Source organism: Lolium perenne, chromosome 2, assembly GCF_019359855.2.
Source record: "Lolium perenne isolate Kyuss_39 chromosome 2, Kyuss_2.0, whole genome shotgun sequence".
NCBI lineage: Eukaryota > Viridiplantae > Streptophyta > Magnoliopsida > Poales > Poaceae > Lolium > Lolium perenne.
The window spans coordinates 127,137,014-127,155,033 of NC_067245.2; the positions used below are offsets into that span (position 1 = coordinate 127,137,014).

The window sequence follows — 18,020 nt, forward strand, 5'->3', positions numbered from 1 at the left end:
CTTCAACCATGCTTTCTTGATTATTCTAATATGTTCATAACTTTAGGGCACTCATTATATCTCGTTGCTACAGTTGGCACAGTAAAATAGTACATTCCTTTTCATTTCATGCCCGCATAACTCTGATACGATTTCTCTGACAATATTTGTGAAGTATCATGGCGTTTTTCTTTCATCCTTTGACCTGCAACAATGCCCGTACTTACAATTTTCAGGTTTTTGGTGTTGAGTTTATTTAATTATTTTTTTGTATTGCAGAATATTACTGTCCGAGTACAACGAAGGGGATATACTGCGCATTGTTGCAAGCTGCATAAATAAGGGAGGCACTATGTTGCCTGTTGCCTGTTGTTCATTTGATATTTTGTGTAAACAAATTGTTATCTGAAAACTAAATTTAGTCACTTGCAAATTTATTCAGTGTGTTAATCTCAGTGTGTTAATCTCAGTTTAATGAAGTTTGAGCTTCACAAAAATATGTTGTTTTTCTCTAAGGGTGAGCATGGTGAAGCATTGAGGGTTTTTTGATTTGGCATACGTTAAATACCTCATTTGCTATGGAGGTTTGGTTTTACTATGCAGGGATAACCATTTGACATTTTGTTTTACTGTTGATGTTGAAGTGGGTTTGAAATTTCTGCATGGGGTAAGAGCATCTCCAACAGACGCTCAAAAATTCGGCGCGCTAAACCTCTCTTCCGCCGCGCTGTAAACGGTTGGCGCGCGTTTGGCCGAACTTTGCCCTGCCGGACGCGCCAAAATGCAGCGCGTGCGCGGGCCACGCGAACAGCTAGTTTGATTGTATATCGTTCAAAACGAATCAAATAAATTACGAAAATTTAACTGAAAATTACGAAATATATTAGAAGTTCGGCAAACACCCACATTTTTATTTAAATTAAACTAAACTAATCTACTCCGAGTCCTCCAGTCGTAGTCCGACTATCCGCTAGCCGGAGTCGTGTCGGAGACCGGAGTGGTCGTCCACTCGAAGGAGGAGGAGGAGGTGGGCATGTTCGTGGACGGTCCGGCGCCTCTCTTCTTCTCCTCCGCCCTCCCCGCCCTTCGTGCCGCCTTTTCCGCCCTCTCGGCCTTCCTCGCCGCCGACTCAGCGCGGCGCTTCTCGCGGTCGGCCTTCTTCTTCGCCGCCGCTTTCGCCTTCTCCTCTTTCTTCTGAGCGTAGAAGGCTTCCATGGCGGCGACATCCTCCGGGAACGCGCGCGCCCACTTGAGGCGGAGGCGCTCGTCCTGCTTCGCGACGCGCATGCGCTACTCGAGCTCGCGAGCGCGTCGCCGCTTCTCGGTCGTGACGGCCGGCGATGGCGGCGCGAGCATCTCCACCTGCCCGCGCGTCCAAACGTTGTTGAAGTTCATTTGCCGACGCGGGCGGCCGAGGCGCCAGGCGACGACGTCGTAGGACCGCGCCGCTTCGTGCGCGGTGTCGAACGTTCCGAGGCGGATACGCTCCTCGCCGGAGCGGATCTCCGCGTCGAAGCGTCCGCTCGGCCGCGCGCGGACGCCGCGGTAGCCGGAGGCGGAGCGCCGGCGCGGAGGCATCTTGCCGGAGTCGGAGGCGGAGCGTCGGCGTGGGAGGCAGAGCGGTGGAGAGAGGTAGAGGGAGAAACGGAGGCGTGGACACGCGAAATGTTCAGAAGTAGTATAACTCAGAAGATATGAAAGTAATCTTTTTTTTTAGCGGAAGGAAAGTAATCTTCTGAAGAAAAAAAAGAAACGAACCGAGCCAGGCCGAAAGCCGACGCAGCTCGCCACCTTCCGTCCACGAACCCATATACCAAACTGACGTCGTCCCAGTCTCTCCCACTCCCGACCTATGCTAAAAGAAACTGTATATATATACAAATAAAAATACATAGATCTCATGTTAATCAACATGAGTTTCCCCTAAAATACCATTGGAAGTTCTACTGTAAGTATAAATGAAAACACATGAGTTTTTTTTCATAAATACCACTGTATATAGCACTATAAAACCACTGTAAATACATGATTTTTCCCTTAAATACACTGTAAATACATGATTTTTTCCGTAAATCTCAGTAAATCCACTATAGATTATGAGTTTTTTTTTGTAAAATACCACTATAAATACATCAGTTTTTTTTGTAAATCGCATGTAAATCCAGTGTAAATACATTAAAGTTTAGGGGAGTAAGGACTAATTTCAGTCTTCATTTTGATTTGTTTTTGCAGGTACAGTACATATTTTTGTTTTCAAGTAATTCACGTTCATCTAAAAAAACACTCTCTCCCACTCCCAGTCTCTCCCTCTCCCACACAATTCCCCATTCCCCACCGTGTTTCCACCAACCACCAGGGGCGGCGAGGGAAAGCTCCGAAGTGGCCGGCGTGGGTGACCATGGCCAGGTGCCAGACGAGCTCCGCGACGGGGCATCGCGGGCAAGCTCCTCGAGGGGCTGCGAGGGCGAGCTCGGCCATGGCACGGAGCGGGCGAGCCAGCTAGGGGCAACACGGGCGAGGTACGCCATAGCCGGCGCGGGCGACCACGGCGAGATGCCGGCGCCGACGAGCTCCGCGATGGGGCGGCGCGGGCGAGCTCCTAGAGGGGCGGTGAAGGCGAGCTCGGCCATGGCGCGGCTGGGCAAGCTCTAGCCAGGGGCGGCCGCGGGCGTGCGCAGGTACGGACAGTTTCCTCCGGCGAAATTTCCCATCCAGCCATGGCGTATGCGCGTGCGTTGTGTTCAGGTCCGTGGGTCTGAGTATGATTGATTCCATGGCTTCAAAGATCTAGTAGACTGGAATGTTCACATTACCTATATGCAGTGGCGGAGCTAGACACCCAACAAAGGAGGGGGCAATTGCCGAAATTGAAAATTTTGTAACCATAGAACAAAGGAGTTTCTTCAAATCTTCACTACCGGAGGCATTAGTTAAAAATGGTTCTGTTCAGGGTAAAATAAAATGGTTCAATTAATGCTCTAATCCAACCATATCTTGGTTCCATCTTATTTCGTAACTTCAGGTTCATCAGTCGAATTAGGACCTTCTGCATCTCCTCTTTTTCTTTTGTATAATATAATTCTATGGTTGATGGTTTAATCTTGAACACACGCTTCCTAATCAGACTAATGATTTGTAAACAAGATAGGAGAAGATAAACTCGTGTTTGGCTGTTTGCATACCTCGATTTGATGCTCCAGCTTCATAACTTACAAGAAATTGCCAACCGTGAAGGGGATAGCTACAGACTTGTGTTTAAGCTGAACCAACGGGTGAAGGGGATTGAGAAATATGATGCTAGGAGATGGGGATTTTGGGGTAGGAAGAAGACCTAGCTAGCAGCCATGGGGAGATTGGGGAACGACATGAAGAGTGGAGCAGACACAGCGCATAGGTGAGAGGAACCTGGGCACCTAAATTGCTCGTATGAAGAAGTTTCACGACTCCTGGCTGGGACGGGCCGGGTCGTTGACCCTGGTAACTTTTTTCTGCATTTCTGGAAGACTGGGCCACGGACCAGTATGGTCAACCTGTAGATCCGCCAGTGCCTATATGCCACTATGTTCTGGCATTAAGATGGTGAGAATTGTCTTGCTAGAGTTATGCTTGTGTTTCCACTGGAAAGAAGCTTGAACTATTAGATTGATATATTCCAACAGGATGGTTAGCATTCTCCGTGACCCCTTCTAGATCATGCTCAGTTAAATGAAGGCTGCTACGAATTACCACTGGGTAACCTGTTGGTAAGGGGATATGTGAAACAGGGATAGCATCAGGTAGTTTTGTTAAGATACTATCTGACCTGTGTCAGAGGTTTGTGCAGTTTAGATTTACCTGTTAGATATAATAGTTCTCTCTTTTACCTTTTAGATTTACCTTTAACCTCTGCAGGTAATTGCTGTGTGTATGCGTAGTGCCACACATCCATGCTTATGTACTGTATGTTTCATATGATTCTACAAGGCATCATGGAAACACGAATTAGCATTTGGAATTCACGAAAATGCTTTCATAGATCAGCTGACCTATCTTTTGCTAGCTTAGTGTGCAGACACGATGAATCTTGATTTGTATATATCTGTATTTCTTATTTTCTCAGGAACCGTGGGAACATGTGTTGATTAAATTTTTTTGTTTGATAATGATTGAGATTTAGTTTCATGCTCGTCCAACTTAAGTGTGCTGTGCTATCCTGATGTACAACTGTTAAGATGCCATACTACCATGACAAAGAGACAGATACTTGCAAGTGATTGGATTATTTTCTGTACTGTTAAGGTGTATTGCATTAGGTGTTCTTAGTTTTGTCTGAATCAGCAGACCAGTTGGATTTTAATGAAGTATGAAGAAAGATATACGGGTTGTACTTCATACTGCCATTCTTAGTAATTCTTCCTCTTGTAACCGCAGGGGAAAAAATGAACTGGAGTCAGACTTTAGAAGGTTCTGGGAAGAATTCCGCTCTTCCAGCTCTGAAAAGGTATCTTGCTTCTTCCATTTTGTCACCGTAAGGCTAGAACATCTTGCTGGAACATTCTTAATAAATCTTACAAACAGAGGCCGTGTTAACGATCACACAACCTGCATGTTCGCACAGGTCATCAGTTTATACAGAGAAGACCCGGGGCATAGAGAAAGAGAGACAGACAGTTGGAGAGTACCATGGCTGTTCAATTCTTCTCGCAGTTCAGGAGGACGCCACTGATGCCATTGACAACATCATGTGCAAACTGAATATGGAGAGCCACGCAGCCTCCCGCCTTGACAGTGTTTGCCGACTACAACTTAAATGAATCATCCTCCACTAATGGGCTGGTAAGCGTTTCTTTTCATGTACTATATGTCCAGCAGAAACTAATGATACATGTACTGAAACAGAACTGGCATTTGAATTATATATGTGTAACAATCGTTTTGCCAGTGTTTCAGCCAGCTGGAACCCAATACCTCTGATGTAGTATACATGGCCCGTTCGCAACTCGTTGTTTACACGCAACGCTGTTTGTCCAGATGCTATCGCTTCCATCTTATCACCCTATGAAAATTCCAATGTTCAAACGGATAGAAATAATAGCAATGTTCAAACGACATCAAAGAATACCAATGTTTTCCATACTGTCTTGTAAGAAAGAATGGTTTGCCAAAACAATGTTTTTGAAATAATGATCAGAAGCACAATTTTGTTAAGAATCGTCCAATAAGATTTTGTTCCATAGTTATTGTTAGCTCCTAGCTTAACATCATTATTTCAAGGTTGTGGTGGCTGTCAGGGTAGCTCTTTTGGAAAAACCTTTTCCACCTCACATTGTTTCATCTTATTTCAAGGTTGTGGTGGCTGCATTTGTTAATGGCTTGGCTGTATCATAAATGGGCAACTTCACCTCTACCCTCAGCAATGGATTCCTACTTCTGTTATGGTTGCCACCGGAAAAGGTGCTTCTCTAGGTGTTCTTATGAAAGGTGGCAATGCACTTCAGAAAGCTCACAAGGTAATCTTATGAGCCTTTGTATGCTAGTCTGTGTGTGTGCACATGTGCATGCCCATGTAATACAGAGGTAGAGACTCGGGTGGGATTTTCTTGATCTTATTTTCTGGTTTTTTAGAACTTTTCCGCACTCTATGTCAGGCTAAGGAGCACTCGCATCGGCACCGAAGAACATCAGTTTACCTTTAAGAGATCTCTGAAATATTTGAGGGTTATTGTGTGTTTACGGATTTTTGTTGGATTCAAGTCGAATTACTATTGTTTGTGATTTTACCACTCCAAATCGTGACTTAACTATACACTCCAAATCAGATATTTTAAAACGCATTTGTAAATTACCTTCTCTCCGCTATAGGAGACTATCTGAAACATTGGCTCTTTGTGTGCAGGATGTCTTCCTCACCTTCCACTGTAGAAGGGTTAGTATGCTCCACATTTTTCTCAGTATGCATTTATCTATCCTGTAGTGTCTCTAGATCTCAGTTTACTGTTAATACCCTTCAGGCTCTCAATTTAATCCATGGTCTGCATCAAACTATTTATTTGTTCAGGACCATGAACCATCAAATGGTGTATTTAATTAATGATTATTATCGGTTCTTTAAGACAAATAGCATGGTACTGTGTAGAAATTTCAGGTTAATTATGTTGAACAGGTTGCATTTGGCATGCTTGCAGATTTTTTAAAATTCCTGAATATGCACTAATAACCAGCTCAAGGGTTCTCTAAGACAAATAGCATGGTGCTGTGTAGAAATTTCAGGTTAATTATGTTGAACAGGTTGCATTTGGCATGCTTGCAAGGATTAGCTCCTTGCCCTACTATTCCATAACACTTGGAAGTAGTCATAACACAGAAGCTTAACTGAATTATAGAGATTTGGCATGTTTTGCACTATAAATTGTTTTGCACTATTACACTTTATAGAGATCATGAATCACATGCTAAGCTAAGCTGCCCCTGAATAGCTAAGCTGCCCCTGAAGATTAATTAATTCAGTGTGATGCTCAAGTTCACCTAAAGCTACTGGAGACATGAGACATTAAGGTATCCATGGAGTTATAGGTGAACTGAGTGCCCTCTGTTCATACACCAACAAGTTCTATTGCAGAATGCAGATTGATTGCCATGGGCCTGAGCAGCCTATTTTTTAACATAAAATTAGTTATTATGACAATATACATATGGGAGTAATCATTTTCAGTGTGATTTCGTGTTAGAAGTAAAGGCTAGGTATTTGGAGTTGACGGGTAGTTCCCTAAACTGTATCATTTTCAGTGTGAGCCTTATACTTTGGTGCCAATTCATTATTCACCTCTTACACATATCATAATTGTTGGAATACTTACATTTTCGTCGACGAGGATAGCATGGTAGATTAGATCACCTCCTCTATTGTTTTTTATTCGACCAGAAATAAGTTTCGCAGTTGCCTCCCAGGATCTGTTGTAGATATGCAATTGTTCCACATTGCAGAATGTAACATGACTGCATTATAAACGGAGAAACATGAGTAAAACGTGATGCTAAGAACATGAGTAAAACGTGATGCTGGAACTTACCTTGGTGCAATTACCCTCTTGGAGGCGTGGCGACTGAGAAGGTATTGACTCAGCATGGCGCCTGAAGATGGATCAGCTGGACGGAGATGAAGATGGATGAACTCGACTGAGACGAAGATGACCTTAGCCTGGAATTTTGTAGACGTTTCGGAAAAGAACTGAGCTATGGTAAGATGGTTCATTCCTTTTTGTCGGTCCAGATTTTAAGTTGCGTCCTTCAGTAATGAGCCTGAAATATCGTTGCCTTACTGGGAAGGTTTTGGTCCAGGTTTATACTTTGGTCCAGGTTTTGGTCGAGGCTAAGTTGCCCAGGCATGGTCACTCGGTAGTTTGAAAAATCGTTCAGGTCCTGCTTTTAACCTGCGTCCTTCAGTAATGAGATTTCGTGATTACTGGGAAGGATTAATGGGGAGATTAATGGTCATTTTTTCCTGATTTATTTCCATGCGTGATTACTGGGGAGATTACATACCATGCGTCATGCGTGATTTCCTGATTAGATTCATGGGTCGTTTTTGATTTATTTCCTAATTAGATAATTAGATTTATTTCCTGATTAAATTCCATGCGTGAATAAGGATCAGCTGGACGGAGATTTTCCTGATTTATTTCCATGCGTGATTATTTATTTCCATGCGTGATTACTGGGGAGATTACATACCATGCGTCATGCGTGATTTCCTGATTAGATTCATGGGTCGTTTTTGATTTATTTCCTGATTAGATTTATTTCCTGATTAAATTCCATGCGTGAATAAGGATCAGCTGGACGGAGATTCCATGCGTGAATAAGGATCAGCTGGACGGAGATTCCATGCGTGAATAAGGATCAGCTGGACGGAGATTCCATGCGTGATTACTGGTAAGTATTTATAACCTGGCGTGGTCGGCCCATGTTAACGCTTGGCCCAGGCGGGTGCAAAGAAGGACGACGAAGACCAAGGACGACCAAACGTATTGGCTTTGGCAGAATAAGGAACCAATTGAGTCTTTTTAAGTAGTAGAGATAGAGAAGGTATATACTAGCAAAAATGCCCGTGCGTTGCACCGGGTTATTTTTTATTAAAACATAGCCATCTAAGAAATCTATTATTAAATAGATGAGAATCCAAGTAGTACTAAAAAATAAAGCAAATCATAAACAAACAAAATCGGAAAAAGTATCAACATTAGGAAAAGACTCCTTCCTTTTTTTAACTAAACCTGATCATCCCGCGTGTCGCCACCAATAAATAATTCATGGGACATTTATAAAGAACCAATGTTGACACAAGCATACAGCTCGCGTTCAGGGTGCCGCAAGAAACATGCATCTGCGTCCGCGACTGGCCGTGCCCAAGCTAACCAACGATACTATGTGCCTCGTATATGGCCAGCAGGCTTGTATGATGCTGTTCTGCAACTCATCGAGCGGATAATCTGCTTATTAATCATGACCACGTCTCCAATTTTTAAAAGAAAAGCAGTTAACATGAGGAAGACAAACCTAAATCGCTGATCGTAAAACACTGATAAACTTTATACTTTGCACATGAAACTATAATTGAAAGCCACCACCAAGAACAACACCTCTGACACAAGTAGGGCTGTGTGTTCGTTTGCCTAGTTTACCCTTGAAGCAGTGGCCGCGTCAAGCTCACATTGTGCCGAACCTCCTAATTCAGATCAACACGGCAGAGGACGTTGTCTGTCCGCAAGCTCATCCAGATCAGCAGGTCCAATCTTCCAGCGATGATGATGGCATAGAACTAACCTGCACTTGGCAAGTTTGCGCACACTGACTACCGTGCGAACTCCGTAGAGAAAAGCAAAGGCAACTGCGACACTGGCGATCGCCGGGGCCGTGAATCGTGATACCGCAGGCGCATGACAATGTATCTGCTTGGCAGGGCGGACGACGACATTGCCTTGCATCGAAATTGATGCACTATACCAATTCAATCAGGATTCAGGAGAGCAGGCACAAGATCAACCAAAATCTAACCGAAGTAGCCACATCTGCACTTTCCTCTCTCCTCCCGATGCACCCAGCACCGAGAAAGCAACAACCGGTCACCTCTGGCCACACACCATGAACCGCTAGCAAGGGCGACACCCTCCGCTACAGGCCAGGCTGACAGGTCGTCGGCCTTCTCCCCTCTGTTAAGGACGAGCTGCCAGCCATGGTGCAGCCGGACAGCTGCTCGCCGCCATGCTACATGAACTTTCTATCCACGCGTCCTCCTATCCTTCCCTTGGCCGGACGTCGCTGCTAGAGCCGAGTCTAGCTCACCGGTGGCTCCAAACTGTAGAATAGGAGGCTCGAATCTCGTCGCAATCGGACACCACGGAGGTCGGTAATCACGCTCCCGCCATACATCCTCGAGTTGGAGGAGCGCAGCAGGCACACCCGCATATAGCCACAACTCCTGTAAAGTTCGAGCTACTTACGTGCTCGTTGTCCTCTGCTATGATACCGGGAAAGACGGCACCGGCGCGCCGCGGATCATGTCGTCGCGGTGATACCAAAGATGGCCTGGGCAGCGCGATACACCTTGTCCCTCTTCAGCGGCGACGTACATGTTGCCGGTCCATGAGGCCGCCGGCTCGTGCGTGATCTCAAAGCGGTCGATTGCCATCAGGGCTGAGCGTAAAATTTGATCGATTTGATCAATCTGGCTCGCCGTACTCGATGAGGCCGCCGACTCGTGCATGATCTCAAGGCGGTCGATCGCCGTCAGAGTTGAGCGTGAAAACAGGCCGATTTGATCAATCTGGCTCCCATATTTATAGGCACGGAGAAGGCAAGAAAATATCGTGTCTTGCCCGGCACGTTTATAATCTCTGAGATTGAATACTGCACGTTTTAAGTTTGAACCAGCGATTCCTTTCCTTTTATCGCCAGCGTTGGTCGCCGGGTTTGTTTCCTTTCTTCACGCGCAGCTTGGGCGTTAGGTTGAAACCGAAAATCATAGATTTGGACAGAGGAATCAGGCCAGGCCCAAGAGCGACATGCGGCCTACCGCTCTCAGTGTTGCCGCGTGGCTCCACCGTACTCGCGCGCGCGTGCTCGTGACCGACAGAAGAATTGAACCGGTATATTTTACTTACCGGTGGCACTGTTGGTAATATGCGATTTGGTGGGAGGGTAAAACGGTCCCAAAAAAGCGTTGACGAAACTTTTTGGCAGAAACCTTAGCTCCTTTATTATTAGGTATAGACTAGTAAAAGTGCCCGTGCGTTGCACCGGGATAAACAAATACTCTAACGTGTCATCAACCATCCGTGTTGACACTTACATGGCAAAACTCAAAAGTCATTCCTTTGTGTTCAAATGTATCGCAACACCATGATGGCATCAGACTTTTTTTCAATAAGGGGCTCTTTATTACTCAAATAGTATTACACCCAGTCTCTGCATAATCAGGATGCACACAGCCGTTCAAGAGTCTAGGATCCATCAAAATGTGATACAAAAAAAGATAAAAGCCAACTACTATGACACTCCGTTGGCTTCAATTCTCCAACTATGCAGCCACCCATGTTGAAAAATAAACTCCATGGTCGTGTTCTCCAACCGTTGAATGGAAGCATTCTTTAGGAGCTCTTTAAGTATTACTCTCCCACTCATTGTTCTAGAACTCATGTTACATACAAATATATCTTTCTGATATAATGAGCAACCATCCGTGGGCATCCAAGAAAACTAATATAATCTGAAGGCTAACTTAAGCACTCTGGAGCAAACTTTAGGAGCGATCAACTTTTGTATTCCCCTACTGTATTTTTTTCCTTTAAATATACTAATGTACAGCCCCGGTGCTACGTATATTTCACAAAATAGAACATATTAAGAAGACCTTTTTCTGCGGGTAATATTAAGAAGACCTGCATGTACTATCGTACTACAAACCATAGAAACGATAATAATGCTAGATATGTCTAGGAGTATAATAAGGTGTAGCTATTTACAGACGTTAAAAAGGATAAGTATCTTAACAAGTAGATAAAGAAAACTTAAGCATACATGTAATTAACTATAGCAATCGTCCAAGAGGGACTACTTGTAGCAATAGTCGAATTTGGATTTGAATTTGTACAGGAGAAACTAATTTTATGTTACGGCCGATTGGGCACGTATAAGATAAACTGTTTCGTTCTAGCAAACTATTTAACTTAGCTGCAGTCTGGGCAGCTCCATCACAGCCGAACCGGCCATAAAGTATGTGTACCTGGACCACGCGAGGCGGATGCTGTCCATGCTCCAGCCTTCAGGTCAGGACGGTGCGGATACTCGCAAGCTTGGAGGTGGCGCTGACCACACTGGCAGAGGCCGACGGAAGCGCGCAATGACCAGAGCAGCTGCGCAGGCCGAACAGAGTAGCTCTGCTGGACGATGGAAGCAGTGAGGGGGTCGCTTCCAAAGCCAAACGCACGCATAAGTGATTGGGCATGACCTCAGGACGCGCTGGAATAGGAAGAATCCATCTGCGTGGACTTTGTCTTGGTCTACCTCCCAGAGGACGCGGCACTCGAACAACCAGTTGGAGGTCATTACGGCCATTGATCTTGAGGGGACAATGCCATCGGACGGGACAGCACCAGAATCGGACTCCACTCAGCCGATCGGAGGACCGACGTAATCTGCCGAGCGAACTCCGGCATGCGACCCCGCTGGCATAGGCGATCTGCACTACAAACTTCGGCAGGTCGTCCCGCTGTTGATCTGCGTTGTGCTCCTACGGCGGCGTGGCCTCCTCGAGCAGCCCAACGTCGTGCAAGTCTGCCTCCAATGTCCAATCCCTCGTTTGGTTTCTTCATACAGATTTACAGAGGCATGAGATCCTCTTTCCTGCGCTAATATTTGCTTTCGGGATAACACGACGCTGTTCCGTCGAGGAGACGAAACAAACTCGCGGCGTAAGAGAGCACTGGTTCGCGTGGTTTATGGACTGTCACCAACTCGCCGTCCCTTCCTCCGCGGCTCATCGGGTCGAGTGGTCGGTGGCGTCCACGGCTCATATGCGCGAGCCCGGTGGCGTCCTTGCAGCGGAAGCTGCATCATCACGGATTCGTGCGCGAGCCGGGCGGCGTCTCAGCGGCTCGACATTAGTTGTGCGAACGTGCGGTTTTTATGGAAGCGAGCGAGGACAGGGCCAAGGAGACAGAGAACGTACGATGGACGGACACTGCATGACAGATAGACGTGCATGTTTAGGATAGCTCTTTCCATACGGGTGATACGGATCGTCTAAAAGAGAAACAGATTGTACCGGTTTGTGTAGCGGTGGACTAACAACGGACGAAGCAAGAAACGGCGGACGAAGCGAACGAAAACATCTAAACCAACGGACCAAACCACGTAAACACTTCTCTCTTTATTATTAGGTATAGATTACAAACCCACTATGGGTTCAAAATGATGCATCTCATTGTTTCTTGACGGGATTTACTCGGAGGCTTGTTCTTCATCCTCTTAAGCTTCATAAGGAGAACCCTCGTCGGAGCCATCACCAGAGCCTTCATTAGAATGGTTCGCGCTGGACCCGGAACCCTCTTCGATGTCTTTATCGTCTTCATCGTCCTCGGTGTCGGAGAAACCTTCGGGAAACGCATGCTTGTTATACCAAAACGAGTGATCAACTCGCCTGGCAAACAGTCTGTCATATCCTTTTGTTTCTGCGAGGGAAGTCTTGATATTCGTCCCCCTAGGAGCTCCGCGCGCAACAGTCCTAAAATTCATGGAAGGGAAGTGTGCTTTGCACATCGCCAAGGTGATGGAGGCAACTCCGCGGGCGGAAGATTCTTGCCAATCCTTGATGAGATCCGGCACCATTCACATAAGCTTGGTCATCCAGTCAATGAGCGTGGTACTGGCTCTCTTCAAGGACAAGGACTTGGCGATTCCACGACAAGCTTCAGTGAGGTCCTCGACGGAATTCCGCACTTCTTCATATGCTTCAGTCCGGCTGAGAGGAGACTCCGGCGGCCATTCAAACCCGAGACACATTGTTTCTGTTGGAGATATGCCCAAGACGCAATAATAAAATGGTTATTATATATCTTTGTGTTTATGATAAATGTTTGCATACCATGCTATAATTGTATTAACTGAAACATTGATACATGTGTGTTATGTAAACAACAAGGAGTCCCTAGTAAGCCTCTTGAATAACTAACTTGTTGATTAATAGATGATCATGGTGTCGTTCCGATAGTGTCAGAACTTTGAAGCTATATTGTGTGTGACAATATTAGTGACTTATTTCAGACCGCGGAATTAAGGTTCCACCAGAGGACTAAGCATATATAATTAATGCTGACTCATTTGGAAAATGAGTGATGCACTGAGACGCAAATAAATTGCAAAATACATACGTTTCTGAGCGTGTCAGATCCGTTGAGTAAAACCTCTCCCGTGAGCAAAACATGATAAGCACCAGAAGGCCAAGGTGTTATATCTTTTCAAATGTAAACTAGATTATTGACTCTAGTGCAAGTGGGAGACTGTTGGAGATATGCCCAAGAGGCAATAATAAAATGGTTATTATATATCTTTGTGTTTATGATAAATGTTTGCATACCATGTTATAATTGTATTAACCGAAACATTCATACGTGTGTGTTATGTAAACAACAAGGAGTCCCTAGTAAGCCTCTTGTATAACTAGCTTGTTGATTAATAGATGATCATGGTTTCGTGATCATGAACATAGGATGTTATTAATAACAAGGTTATGTCATTAGATGAATGATATAATGGACATACACCCAAATAAGCGTAGCATAAGATCACGTCATTAAGTTCAATTTGCTATAAGCTTTCGATACATAGTTACCTAGTCCTTCGACCATGAGATCATGTAAATCACTTATACCGGAAGGGTACTTTGATTACATCAAATTCCACTGCGTAAATGGGTGGTTATAAATGTGGGATTAAGTATTCGGAAAGTATGAGTTGAGGCATATGGATCAAGAGTCGGATTTGTCCATCCCGATGACGGATAGATATACTCTGGGCCCTCTCGGTGGAATGACATCTGATTAGCTTGCAAGCTTGTGACTTGGTCACAAGAGATGACATGCCACGGTACGAGTAAAGAGTACTTGTCAGAGACGAGGTTAAACGAGGTATGGAGATACCGATGATCAAACCTCGGACAAGTAATATATCGCGTGACAAAAGGAATCGGTATCGTATGTAAATGGTTCAGTCGATCACTAAGTTATCGTTGAATATGTGGGAGCCATTATGGATCTCTAGATCCCGCTATTGGTTATTGGTCGGAGAGGAGTCTCGACCATGTCTACATAGTTCACGAACCGTAGGGTGACACACTTAAGGTTTGATGTCGTTTAAGTAGATATGGAATATGGAATGGAGTTATAATTTTGTTCAGAGTCTCGGATGGGATCCAGGACATCACGAGGAGGTCCGGAATGGTCCGGATAATAAGATTCATATATAGGAAGTCACTTTCCAAGTTTGGAAATGATCCGGTGCATTTATGGAAGGCGCTAGAATGTTCTAGAACCTTCCGGATGAAATTACCATGGAAGGTGGAGTCCCGGTTGGACTCCACCAAACCCAACCAGCCAACCAAGTGGGAGGGTGGAGTCCATGGAGGACTCCACCTCCTTGGCCGGCCAACAAGGGGGGAAGGGGAGAGTCCCTGTCCCTCTAGGTTTCGTCCATATGGCAGTTTTTGAATTGGGGTCTTATTCGAAGACTTTGGGCATACCCTTGGGGTTCCACCTATATAATGAGGAGGAGAGGGAGGGGGCAGCGTTATACTTGGCCGCACCACCATAGGGGGCCCCCTGGCCGGCGCCCCAACCCCCTATCTCCCAAACCCTAGCATACCTCCCTCCTCATACACCTCCCGTAGCGCTTAGGCGAAGCCCTGCCGGAGTTCTCCACCACCACCGCCACCACGCCGTCGTGCTATCGGGATTTCGAGGAGGATCTACTACTTCCGTTGGTCGCTGGAACGGGGAGAAGGATGTCGTCATCAACACCGAACGTGTGACTGAGTACGGAGGTGCTGCCCGACTGTGGCACCGTCAAGATCTTTTACGCGTTTTCGAAAGCGGCAAGTGATCGACTACATCAACAAAGAGATCTAATCTCGTAGGCTTTGGAAATCTTCGAGGGTTAGTCTCATGATCTTCTCGTTGCTACCATCTTCTAGATTGCATCTTGGCTTGTTATTTGTTCTTGCGGTAGGAAATTTTTTGTTTTCTATGCTTCGAATCCCATAAGTGGTATCAGAGCCGTGTCTATGCATAGATTGGTTGCACGAGTAGAACACAATGGTTCTATGGGCGTTGATGTTTTTGTTGTCTTTAGTTTGTGTACTTTGCATCTTGCGGGATGGTGGGATGAAGCGGCCTGGGCTAACTTTACATGACCGCTTTCATGAGACTTGCTCCACGCTTGACATGCACCTTGTATTGCATAAGTGGCTTTGCAGGTGTCTGTCTCTCTCACCATAGTGAAGATTCAATCTACTCTTTCTGTTGACAACACTAGTATCACCGTTGTGGTTCATGTTCGTAGGTAGATTGGATCTTACTCGAAAACCCTAAACCACGTAAAATATGCAAACAAAATTACAGGCGTCTAACTTGTTTTTGTAGGGTTTGGTGATCATTATTGTATTGTGGAAACTGGCAGGAGCCTTATGGTTGTCTTTATATTTCATGTAGTAGTGTTATTTCAAAGTAGTTGTAACAGTTGCTACATGTGGTGAACAACCATGAAGACGGCGCCATGGACCTTGACGCTACGCCAACGATGATGGAGATCATGCCCATTGATGATGGAGATCATGTCCATGATTTGGAGATGAAGATCAAAGGCGCAAACACTAAAGGGCCATATCATATCACATATGAATTGCATGTGATGTTAATCCTTTGTGAATCTTATTTTTCTTAGATCGCGACGGTAGCATTATAAGATGATCCCTCACATTAATATCAAGATAATAAAGTGTTCTCCCCTCATATGCACCGTTGCTACAGTTCGTCGTTTTGAAGCATCTCGTGATGATCGGATGTGATAGATTCTATGTTCACATACTACGGGTGTAAGCCATGTTGCACACGCGGAAATACTTGCGTTTGCTTGACGAGCCTAGCATGTACAGGCATGGCCTCGGAACACAGGAAACCGAAAGGTTGAACACGGGTCATATGGATGATATGATCAACATGTTGATGTTCACCATTGAAACTACATCATCTCACGTGATGATCGGTTTTGGTGTAGTGGATATGGATCGTGTGCCACTAAACAACTATGAGGGATGTTGTATTAAGTGGAAGTTCATTAGTAATTAGATTAAAACATGAACTAATTATCATGAACATAGTCTGAATAGTATTTTGAATTAAATTTGTAGAATTGGCATCCGTTATCTACCATGCGCTAGTCTTGTAATTGAGATAGAAATAATGTTAGGTCTGACAAGAAACTTTACGGACTGGTACCGTATTGTTAAAGAATCAAGAAATGATTAAGTCCTATTGCAAACTTTTAGTAAACCTCACATTGTTGATTCAAAGAGCAATGGTTTCAATTAGTACCTCAAGTCATCTTGTCTCCGTGAAACTTGAAGTTCAAATCCGTTTGAAAAGTAAGGAGCTAGAAATTTTGTTTTCAGAAATAAGCAAGGTATGAGATATATGTGATATCTAAGACCTTATTGCAAGATGATAGAATATAATCTAGTGAGACTACATAAACTCATAAGTTTTATGGGAATGTACGAAGGTTGAAGACGCCAGGCGTCCCAATCCACCAACTATTTGGGCACTAACGATATTCGCATATCCATGAAGTGGTCATCCTTAGTATGCACCGTTGCTAAGACTCATCGTTTCGAAGCATCACGTGATGATCAGGTGTTATAGATTCTATATGTGCATACAACGGGTGCAAGCCAGATTTGCACATGCGAATACTAAAGTTAAACTTTACGAGCCTAGCATGTACAGACATGGTCTCGGAAAGTCGTCATGACTTGATGGATAAAAACTATGAGTGAAATTGTTCATCACATTAAAAGGTTACTAATAGTGAAACCTGGAACACTTGTCATATGATGATCAACTTCAAAGTAAGAACCTCAAGGTTATTGGTATTTGAGCAATGGACCTAGAAGTTATTGAAGGTGAAGTGTTTTCTGGGAATGAGGAAATCTAAAAGAGAAACTACAAAAGATATTTTGGCAGAAAGAAAGAAAAGACTAGAAAGTCTAGCTTAGGTGTATATAGATGATATACATGTTATGAATGTATTCTTTGATTGGTCACACAATGAAATTCTTGGGTATTTGTACCAGATTGGTTGGTATGAGATGTCATACAATACAACGCAATACAAGAATACGATGGCCTAAGTTACTGATAAGGAATATGGTAATAATGCACGTCTGGAACATAATAAAGTGTTATTATGTTTGTCGTTGGTATTCTTCCTAGCCCTTAGGATTTATAATAAAGAAAATAATAATTGTTGTTTTGCTCTGGTCAAATGAAAACAATGATTTGTTCAAATTATGACCTTACTCCATGTACGATGGATAAGTTATTATAAATCTTAATGGTGAAACACACATACATAACACTGACGCTAATATGCCGTAAGGCAAATGTTTTGAATTACACTTATTTGTGGAACCGCCATTTAGGTCATGTTGGAAAGGAACGCATGAAGAAACTCCATGCAAATGGATTATTGGAGTCATTTGATTTTTTGAATCGTTTAGCGCTTGCAAATCTCTTCTAAAAGAATGACTGAAATACTGTTCATAGGCCAAGAGTTGAACGGGCAACTAACTTAGTGGAAACATACATGATGATGTATATGGTTCACTGGGCATAGTTGTGTGCGGGAGATTCTTCTACTTCATAAAACTTCCAACAATGAATTGAGTATATATATATGTGTGGATATATTTATTCGATAAGGAAGAAGTTTGAAACATTTGAATGGATTCAAAT

At 44.2% G+C, this 18,020-nt stretch overlaps 1 long non-coding RNA gene across 5 annotated transcripts in view; it reads left to right on the forward strand.

The window, feature by feature from the left end:
• Positions 1-2,272: 2,272 nt before the first annotated feature.
• The window catches only part of LOC127333484 (uncharacterized), a 122,832-nt gene continuing 107,084 nt past the window's right edge, over positions 2,273-18,020 (forward strand). Inside the window, exons 1-7 of one of the 5 annotated variants that reach the window (XR_007871190.2) lie at positions 2,275-2,657; positions 4,390-4,459; positions 4,577-4,794; positions 5,305-5,468; positions 5,855-5,884; positions 6,907-7,196; positions 7,804-8,033. This is a non-coding gene — a long non-coding RNA (uncharacterized lncRNA). Of the gene's footprint in view, positions 2,658-4,389; positions 4,460-4,576; positions 4,795-5,304; positions 7,197-7,803; positions 8,034-18,020 lie in introns of those variants that run through there. The other 4 variants (XR_007871189.2, XR_007871188.2, XR_011751951.1 and 1 more) reach the window with 4 other exon arrangements.